Below are 10,182 nucleotides of genomic sequence, written 5' to 3'. Positions count from 1 at the left end.
TATGTCGTAATGTGTTACCAATGGTTTTCGTGGTGACAGTGGTCCCAGCTGCCTTGAGATCATTGACAAGTTCCCCCCTTGTAGTTGTAGGCTGATTTCTAACCTTCCTCATGATCAAGGATACCCCACGAGGTGAGATTTTGCGTGGAGCCCCAGATCTTTGTCGATTGACAGTCATTTTGTACTTCTTCCATTTTCTTACAATGGCACCAACAGTTGTCTCCTTCTCGCCCAGCGTCTTACTGATGGTTTTGTAGCCCATTCCAGCCTTGTGCAGGTGTATGATCTTGTCCCTGACATCCTTAGACAGCTCCTTGCTCTTGGCCATTTTGTAGAGGTTAGAGTCTGACTGATTCACTGAGTCTGTGGACAGGTGTCTTTCATACAGGTGACCATTGCCGACAGCTGTCTGTCATGCAGGTAACGAGTTGATTTGGAGCATCTACCTGGTCTGTAGGGGCCAGATCTCTTACTGGTTGGTGGGGGATCAAATACTTATTTCCCTCTGCAGAATGCAAATAAATTCATATACTTTCCACAATGTGATTTTCCGGATTTAATTTGTGATGTGCTATCTCTCACTGTTACCAATAACCTACCCTTCAATTATGGGCTGCTCATGTCTTTGTCAGTGGGCAAACTTACAAAATCAGCAAGGGATCAAATACTTATTTCCCCCACTGTATGTGCGCCACTTGGCGCGCGTCCATTACACACACCCAAAAATAAAAAATATTTTTCAGGCACACATATTGGACGCGCACCAAAAATGAAATTACTGCAAGAACCACGTGGTAGTCACGTTGGGCACGCGTACACGCTTACGCGGCTTAATAAAAGGACCCCATAGATTCCAATCTCATTTTAGAGAGGGGCTAGCACCACCACCAAAATCTCTTGAGAAGAAAGAAGAGAATAGTTCAGTGAATAAGGAATCAACAGAGAAGCTAAGTGATGGAAGGCGTTTGCCCAAAGAGCCCAAAATGTAAGCCTAAGAATTTGAAAGCTAATCCTAGAGGGAATTTGAGACAAAGTCGTTCCTTGAGAAGTGGGGTGACACAATCAGCCTTTTTACAATTATAAATTAGTTTCACAGCACCTTCTTTCTGTTGAGGCAATTAGCATTCTGTTGTATTACATCTGATTCACTTTGAAATGTACAGTATTAAGCTTAAGCTGGAATCATCAGACTGCTAAGTGTTAATATTCTTACTAACTTGTCCGTATTTACCTTGTATAGTGCATGTGGGGAGTCAGTTCTGTAAAATAATAAAATCATATCAATACTACAAAGGCTACTGTAATTATAAAGATTTTGGAGGCCATTTTGCCACTAGAAGGAGCCCTCAGCCCAAAAAAAATGAAAGGAACTAGCTGTTGCCATAAGAAGGAAATAGTTGCTTGAGCATGGTCGTACTAGACTACCTCAGCTGTGCTGTTACCATTTCTAAGATAAACCATATAAATATGTCCTAAAATGTATGCCCCTGTAGATTATAACATAACAGTCTGATGTCTTTTCTAGTCTTTGTATTTGATTCATCCACACCCACATCTCCCTTGTATTTTTAAGCTCTGGACAGCAAAATATTCTATTTTTGACAAATGTCATAAAAGGGGAACTTGGTTCATAGGCCTTACTTTGGCCAATATAGGCCTTATGCACACAAACAGGTAGGGCAGTAGCAAGGGCGTAGCTACGTGGGGCCACGGGGGCATGGGCCCCTGTAGATTTGGCCCTGGCCCCCCCACACCGCCAACCCCTTCGACCCCCCCCCTCACGTCGCCAACCCTCCCCCACCGCCGTCGGGTACCTTTGCTGGCGGGGGTCCCCAACCCCTGCCAGCCAAACTCCTCTTCTCAGGCACGGCCTGTAAGTGCAGGACGTCAGACTCACAGAAACAGAAGCCTGCCCTTGCAGATCAGCAACGCTGGTGGGGGTTGGGGACCCCCACCAGCAAAGGTACCTGACGGCAGCGGTGGGAGAGGGTTGGCGGCGGCTAGAAGAGGGGGTCGAAAGGGTTGGCGCCGGGGGGGGGGGGGGGTCAAAGGTGGTGGTGGTGGCGACGGGGGGGGGGGGTTAAAATGGCGGGGGGTCAGTGGCACTGGGGGGGGGGCTAAAATGTGCCCCCTCACCTCGGGCTCTGGACCCCCCTCCCGCCGAAGTCTACGCCCCAGGGCAGTGGATACTCCTATAGAACCATGGCTCAGATGCTCAAAACGTCAGTACTGTGCTAAACAGTTCCAGAAAGGAAAGGACCTCCCTAATGCTCAAAGTTAATGACATGCAAATTTAGGTGTGTTGTTAGCGTTGAGCATTAAGGACTTCTGCGGAAGAGCTGTGCGTTAAGCACAGCTGTTGAGTGCATTCCCAGAAGCCAGAGGGGAAGGAGGAGGAAGAGTTGCCGGCTGCCGGTAAGTGCAGCTGAACAAATGAACCTCTTCATTTCTTTGCTTTTATGAGCTGTGATTTGGAACATAATCCTTTAAATAAAAAAAAGGAAGCTTTCCTTTTATTGGAGCACACATTTACCAACTTTTTCTACATTAAGTTGTACAAGTTTACTTGCGTAGAAAAATCCGTGCCATTCCTCATCACGGCTTAACTGCACATGGCCGATTCTTGTCACATTTCTTAATTTTAATTAAAAAAAAATTTTTTTAGCATTGCCGCCTACAGCCTGTGTCCTGTTAAACTGGAGCAAGGCCTCTTCATGCACCTAACACCAGCTCTGAGCTGGCATTAGGTTCCCGGTGTTAAGGGCGCTGTTATTCAGGGCACTCTTCATTGAGCATCAGCGAGAATACCAAATTGCCTAACTTAAATGGTTTCTGCATGCCATTTGTGGTATCCATCGGCACGCTCGTTCCCTGCGCTACAGCTGTCTGTTCATTCTGTGGTAGTCAATACGGGTGCCAGTCCGGCGCTAATGGCCTCTAGCGCTCGCATTTGCTTCTGAGCATCGGGGCCCAAGGCAGCCATGGTTCAAAATCCAATGGAGGTTCTGGCAGTGGCACAGTCACATGTGGGCCTGGGTGGGCCGGGGCCCACCCACTTAGAGCTCAGGCCCACCCAACAATAGCACACATTTAGTGGTAGCTGGTGGGGATCTTAAGCTCTGCCAGCTGAACACTTCCCTCTGATGGTAACAAAAACGATACTGTCCATGATACTGGCACCTGTGCGTGCTCAGTTTTCAGCGTATGCCTGCTGCAGACTGCCATGGTGGAAAGAAGCATTTTCCTGCCAGCTGAGATATATTTTTGGTGTTGGGGGGGATAACACTTGGTGTCCACCTATGTCTTGCCTAGGCCCACCCAAAATCTGTTGTCTGGCTACGCCCCTGGGTTCTGGTGAATTATTGTAAGTCATTTAACTGCCAGTGCCTCAGGCACAGACTTAAGACTAGATTTGCTGAAGTGTGTAAGTACATGCTAATGCTATTAATAAATAGATCTCTTTGCACAGAATGGGACCTGTGATAAATAATGTATGTAATGCATTTTAATAAATCTAGCCCTTAAATTGTAAGTTCTCTGGGGACAGGAAAATATTTATTGTACCTGAATGTAAACTCACCTTGAGTTATGAATGAAACGGTGTGAGTTACCTAGATCTATATCTGTATAGACAGGATATTAATACACTTCTAGACCATCACGCTGTAATATGCTCATTGTAGTATACAAAAGAGCTCCATCACCCTGTAACCAGCTGCTGATTTTCTGCTACCTCTCAATATAAGAAAGGGGTCAGTGAGCAGAAACTTCCAACAACAATAAATTCTGTGGCATTCTTCAGGCTCTTTCTTGGCTGCAAATATTGCATGGGGGAAAATAACCACAATAAAAATGTGGTTTTCATATTCAGCACAAATGACATTGACTCAGTTATAGTTCCAATAAAATGCTTTACTAAAAGAGCAAAATGTTTCTTAAATTCTCTTTTGCATGCATGTGCACAGTTTAGATGCACAGACAAGTTGATAGTATCAAGATTTCTATAAACCAGTAGAAATGATGTGTTTCAAATAACTGTAGCTCAGACCAGGCTATAGTAGTTGTGTCCTAAATGCTGTTTCCTTTTGCATGTTAAGGGACTAGGCAGGCACTACAGAAATAGAACTGATCCCAGCCACCCAAAAGAGCACCCAGAATGGTATGAACTCAGTCTTATCATCCTACACTCATTACCCCAGAACCATATGAAGGCCCTATGGCATACATGGGAACAAGAGAGCAACAATGAAGGGTCCTGAATGGGCCCCCTGTTGAATATAAATGTTTTAAATCCCAAGCTTACAGGCTGTGTAAATCATGCAATGGTAATAGGAGGAAAAAGCCTAAATGAGCTCTACCCTAACAAAGTCTATAGAGGTTTAAAAAAAAAACCTCTTCATTGTTGGCAACAAAAACCTCCTATTCCTTTGTCGTTTCTGATTTTCAGCGATAATCGAAACCAAGGACATCCATCTCAGAAACGACCAAATGCAAGCCATTTGGTCGTTGGAGGAGCCAGTATTTCTAGTGCGCTGGTCCCACTGACATGCCAGGACACTATCCGGGCACCCTAGGGGGCACTGCAGTGGATTTCATAAATTGCTACCAGGTATATAGCTCCCTTACCATGTGTGCTGAGCCCCCCAACCCCCCCCCCCCAAAAAAAAAACCCCACTACCTACAACTGTACACCACTACCATAGCCCTCATGGGTGGGGGCACCTAGATGTGGGTACAGTGGGTTTCTGGTGTGTTTTGGAGGGCTCACATTTACCATCACAAGTGTAACAGGTGTGGGGGGGGGGTGGGCTTGGGTCCACCTGCCTGAAGTGCACTGCACCCATTAAAACTGCTCCGGGGCCTGCATACTGCTGCGATGGACCTGAGTATGACATCTGAGGCTGGCAATGTTTTTTCAGGGTGGGAGGGGGTTAGTGACCACTGGGAGAGTAAGGGGAGATCATCCCTGATTCTCCCCGGTGGTCATCTGGTCAATTTGGGCACCTTTTTGTGCCTTGGTCGTAAGAAAAACACAACCAGGTAAAGTCGTCCAAGTGTTTGTCAGAGATGTCCTTGTTTCTTTTGATTATGGGTCGAGGATGTCCTAGTGTTAGGCACGCCCAAGTCCTGCCTTCGCTACGCCTCCAACATGCCCCCTTGAACTTTGGCCGTCCCTGCAGTGGAAAGCAGTTAGGGACATCCAAAATTGGCTTTCGATTATACCGATTTGGATGACCCTGTGAGAAAGATGTCCATCGTCCGATTTATGGGGCCTCAGCAGACAAAGTAAGGGATGTGTACCTGGGAGCATTTTATAGAGTCCACTGCAGTGCCCCCTAGGGTGCCCTCTTGCTGTGCTGGGATATCAGGGGGACCAGTCTACTAAAAATGCTGGCTTCTCCTACATCCCAATGGCTTGATTTGTACATTTTGCACTTGGACATTTTTTTTCCAAAATGGACCAAAAAAAAACATCCAAATCACAAAACATCCATAGTATTTTCAAAAAAAAGATAGACATTTTTCTTTTTCAAAAATGACATTCTTTCCTGTTCAGAATTTGAATGTTTTGTGTAAAACGTCTAAATTCAGATTTAGATGTCATATCGAAAATGCCCCTCTATATTTGCCAATGTCTATAACAGACTGTGCCTAAAAGCAACTACTTAAACGCTCCCATGGCAGGAAATGACATAACTGACATTAAAATAATGTCAAGGTAACGGGAAATCTGATAAAAGGACCCTGGAACAATTCAATGAAATAATAGAAAACTAAAGAATACACAGCATGCAAAACATAACAAGATAAACCCACCTGCCCACCCAAAAGAGTAAAATGACTAAAAAAAAAAAAATTTCACATGCTGACATGACAGTAAGAATTATTATGAACAGGCAATCAATCAAATGACGGTGTTCCGTTCAATAAAGTCATTAAGCATTAATTACAATTTACACGTAATTCTCAATAAGCGTATTCTATAACGTAGTCCATGTAAATTCTACCTCGCAGATCCCCAAAAGGGGCGTGGCTATGGGAGGAGCATGGTTGCATTGTGAGCATTCCAAAAATTTATGTGCAGTGTTATAGAATAACTTGCTATGCACCTAAAAGTTAGGTGTGAGCATTTACACCAGATTTTCATTGGCGTAAAATGGCTGCACCTAAATTCTAGTCATGTGGATGGATTTAGGCTTATTCTGTAAACCGCGCCTAATTTTAGACACAGTTTACAGAATACACCTAAGCGTGTTTTCCTTCAGCACTGATTTTTTAGGTGATATGTATAGAATTAGGTCCATACCCCTAAGTGCTGACTTAGGATAGTATTCTCTAATGACATCTTAATGCACAGATGCTATTATAGAATTGATGCTCAGTGTGCAACATAGCACAGCCTAAATTGTGGTGCCATTATAGAATTTCCTCCATAAACTATAATTATTTGTTCACGCTCTTTGTTGAAAAGCATTTCTCTATTGTGGTTCTGTCCGTTGTTTTATCATATCTAGACTATTGCAAAGGCTTATATTGTTTATTATCAGTCCAATCATTATCTCGTTTACAAGTAGTGCAGAACACTGCGGCCCAGTTGATATTTAGCATGAAAAGATTTGATCATGCCACTCTCTGTCTGCTGAGTTTATACTGGTTGCCTATGAAGGCTCGAATATCTTTTAAACTGGCATGTGGGTATAGAAATTATTTGATGGATCATGCCCGGTTTATATAACAAAATTATTCACTTTTCCAGTGTCTCCAACTATTTCTAGAGCAGGTGATTCAGGCCTTCTTTATTTTCTTTCTGTATCTGTAATTAAATACAAAAAGCCTTTACAGTTCTCTTTGGTATAACAAGTATTGCAGATTTGGAACTCTTTAAGTGGAGGAGTGGCCTAGTGGTTAGGGTGGTGGACTTTGGTCCTGAGGAACTGAGTTTGATTCCGGGGCACAGGCAGCTCCTTGTGACTCTGGGCAAGTCACTTAACCCTCCATAGCCTGCCGCATTGAGCCTGCCATGAGTGGGAAAGCGCAGGGCACAAATGTAACAAAAATAAATAAATACCTTTAGAATTAAAAACAACATCTACATATCTTTTGGGGGGAAAAAACCTGAAAACAAATCTTTTTTTTTCTGAAGATTATTGATTTTCTTACAGAGTTGTAATTTGATTTTCATGATGTGGTGTAATCTGCTTTGAACCAACTTTGGGAGTTGGCAGACCATAAATACTACATCATATCATATCATAACATTCTCAAATCAACCAATAGAACTCCCAGCAACAAGTACTTATGTACTTAAGTAAGTACAGAGCAGAAGTAGAATTACCAAAATATTCTGTTCAAACTCTGGTGTCACATTAGTGAGAGAAACACAAACTCCATCTGCTACTAGAAGCTGAGAAGTAACACAAAACCTTGCAAATAGATACTCGAACTGCACTTACCCTACCTATGAAAAGTGAGCACTGTAAATATTCCAGAACACCAGTGCACCACCAGCTGGAAAAAGACAGAATCTACAAGTTAGAAGAATCCTTTTGTGATTACAAAAGGGAAACAGACTATAACTGAGAAAAAATATATATACTACAGATTAGAAACAAATACCTAGACAAAACATAAAATTGAAAAGCCAAGAAACTAGCCTGTGAGCAGCAGGATGCTGAAATAAAAAAGAGAAATGGGAAGACATTTCTTTTTGTACAGAACAAAATACAAGAAAGCCACATGTTCAAAACCTGACATCTCATTTCTCTAAATATAAAAAATCCAAACATTTTTGTACCTGTTTTGTAGTCTAACCATTTTCCTTTTCCACTTGAGTTGGTCCTGTTCTCTCTTTACTACATCCTCTTGTTGGTTTTCTCCTAAGTCCTTTTCCAGGATTTAATATCTATTTTCTGCTTTTCATTGTCCATCTTCTTCCCTTTCTCCCTTATATCTAACTCTCTGACTTTGATTCTTCTGTTTAATTTTTTTCCTCCAGTTATCTCATCTCCCTATAAAGCAAGATTTTATTCCTCCTTCTCCCCCTCCCTCCTTAGTCTCCACCCTTCACCTACTTACTAACTTTTCACTTCCTACGTTTACCTCATAGGCGTGTCGTGGCCCAACTGTTTGGGGAGACTAAAGGGGGCGGGGTTAGGGGGTGGGGCCAGGGGCGGGGCTTACATCCATAACTGTCTGACAACACACAGAAAAAAAAATAAGTAAAAATAAAACAATCACAATTAATACCTTTTATTAAATTTAGATTTGTATCATATGTCAAAGAATAAAGTGGTTGCTCAAAGCATATACTAACCACAATTGCTCAACTGCAAAACACTATGCACAACTTTTTGCAAAAAAACACTCATAACCTTACTGTACCATAAATATTACACTGGGCAGACCTAATACACCAGTATACCACCATACGGAAAATGCAGGCCATCAACAATAGGAGGCAAGGGATCATAATATCATAATTCTCATGTAGAGCCACAAAACACTCTTTTAGGATAGTGTTCACAATTAGTTACTTTAATTAATGACCATATGTAGATCCTTCAAGAGGTATAACACCAGGCTTCCCAAAGGCAGATTACAGAAACAGATGAACAGTTAAGTTCAAGAAACAGGTTATTCTCACTGAAATTTCTCCAACTGTATTGTATAGAACAGAGTAGAAAAATTAGAACAAAATACAGAGATTATAACTACTGTCTCTACCATCTATAATAATTTTAAGCTGTTTTAATGATGTTCAATTTTTATTTTTCATAATATTTAAATCTAGATATGGGAAGCTTTCAAATAATTTAAAAAACTGTCAAATAAGTAAAAGAGAAAGCAAAATCTTTTGTCCTCCACCTTTTTTTAAAAATACCTTTATTAAGTCAGTCAGAGGGAGATTACATTAACCTTTTAAGGCACTGCCTAATGCTTATCCTCCTGGAACAGCTTTAGACTTTTTACAGATGGCCCACGCATTTATTTTTAATAATCTCACACAGCATGCCCCACAAAGTCCCTGGACCCTTCTTACCTTACCGCTACAGCCAAGCCAGCAGCCAAGAATGAAGAAAGAAGAACAGCTCAATTACTTCATAACAGCCTCACACAGCCAAGGCCAAGCACCGCCGCCAAACAGCCGGCTGCCCTGCATCAGCCACAAACCGGGCGATCTTCTGCAAGCGGGAAGATGGAAGCACATGCGCATAGGTGGTACCGCGTCCGCCACGGTGCCAGCGTGTGAAAGTGGGAAGGTGGAGCTGATGCATGCGCATAGGCGCTGACGCTGCATGACGTTGTGCAGTCAGCACTCCTCCTCCCCTACCGGTTTTCTCGATTGCACTCGCGAGCGTTGGATGCTTTTACGTGACGTCGGCTTCCCCTCCTTTCTCCTCCGACGTGCCGTATTTTTGAGAAATCTATTTGGGGGAGCCAGGACGGAGGGCTGTCAGGGAGCTGAGGGCGGGCTCAGAGCGGGGTGAGCAGCGGCGGAAAATACAATTTGTTTTCCTACATGTGGGGAGGAGGCAGGCGGGGAAGGTCACAGCTTGGCTGGGGAGGCTTAGCCTCCCCAAGCCTCTTATACGGGGCGCCTATGGTTTACCTCCCTTGTTCTCACATTCTCACCTGTCTTATTCTTCCTCCAGTCGCCTGTCTTTCATTTACTTTCTAGTCTCCCCTCTGTATTTATTGCCTCCCATCCTATTTCCACACCCACCTTATATGTATCTGCCTCCCATCCTTTACCAACCCCTGTCACTCATCCCTTCTTCATTTCTAGTCCCTTTATGTCTTACCTCCTTATTCAGGCTCCCATTTCCCCTCTTACCTTCCTTATTTCCACCCTCTCTCACCTCCTTCAAAGATCTATCCCCTTCCTTTGACCCTCACCCTCTTCATACCCCTCCCTCTCTTTTTTCCCTTTCCCCATCATCCTTTGCACCTGCCTTTTTGCCCATACTTTCTTCTCCCCATCTCCAGCATCTGCCTACCTCCTCCTCCAATATTTATTCACCTTATCTTTCCTTTTCCTTAACCCCAGTACCCATTCCTCTAGTAAGATAATAACATAGGGGATCCTGTTACTAATCTGCAGCAAAAAATGGCCTGTGGCAGTGCAGGCGCTTGTTTTGGGTGCACATCGGGCCAGTTTTTACCATGTCTGCAAAAAAGACC

Source organism: Microcaecilia unicolor, chromosome 2, assembly GCF_901765095.1.
Source record: "Microcaecilia unicolor chromosome 2, aMicUni1.1, whole genome shotgun sequence".
In the NCBI taxonomy this organism is placed as follows: domain Eukaryota; kingdom Metazoa; phylum Chordata; class Amphibia; order Gymnophiona; family Siphonopidae; genus Microcaecilia; species Microcaecilia unicolor.
Note: the sequence above shows the minus strand (reverse complement) of the source record.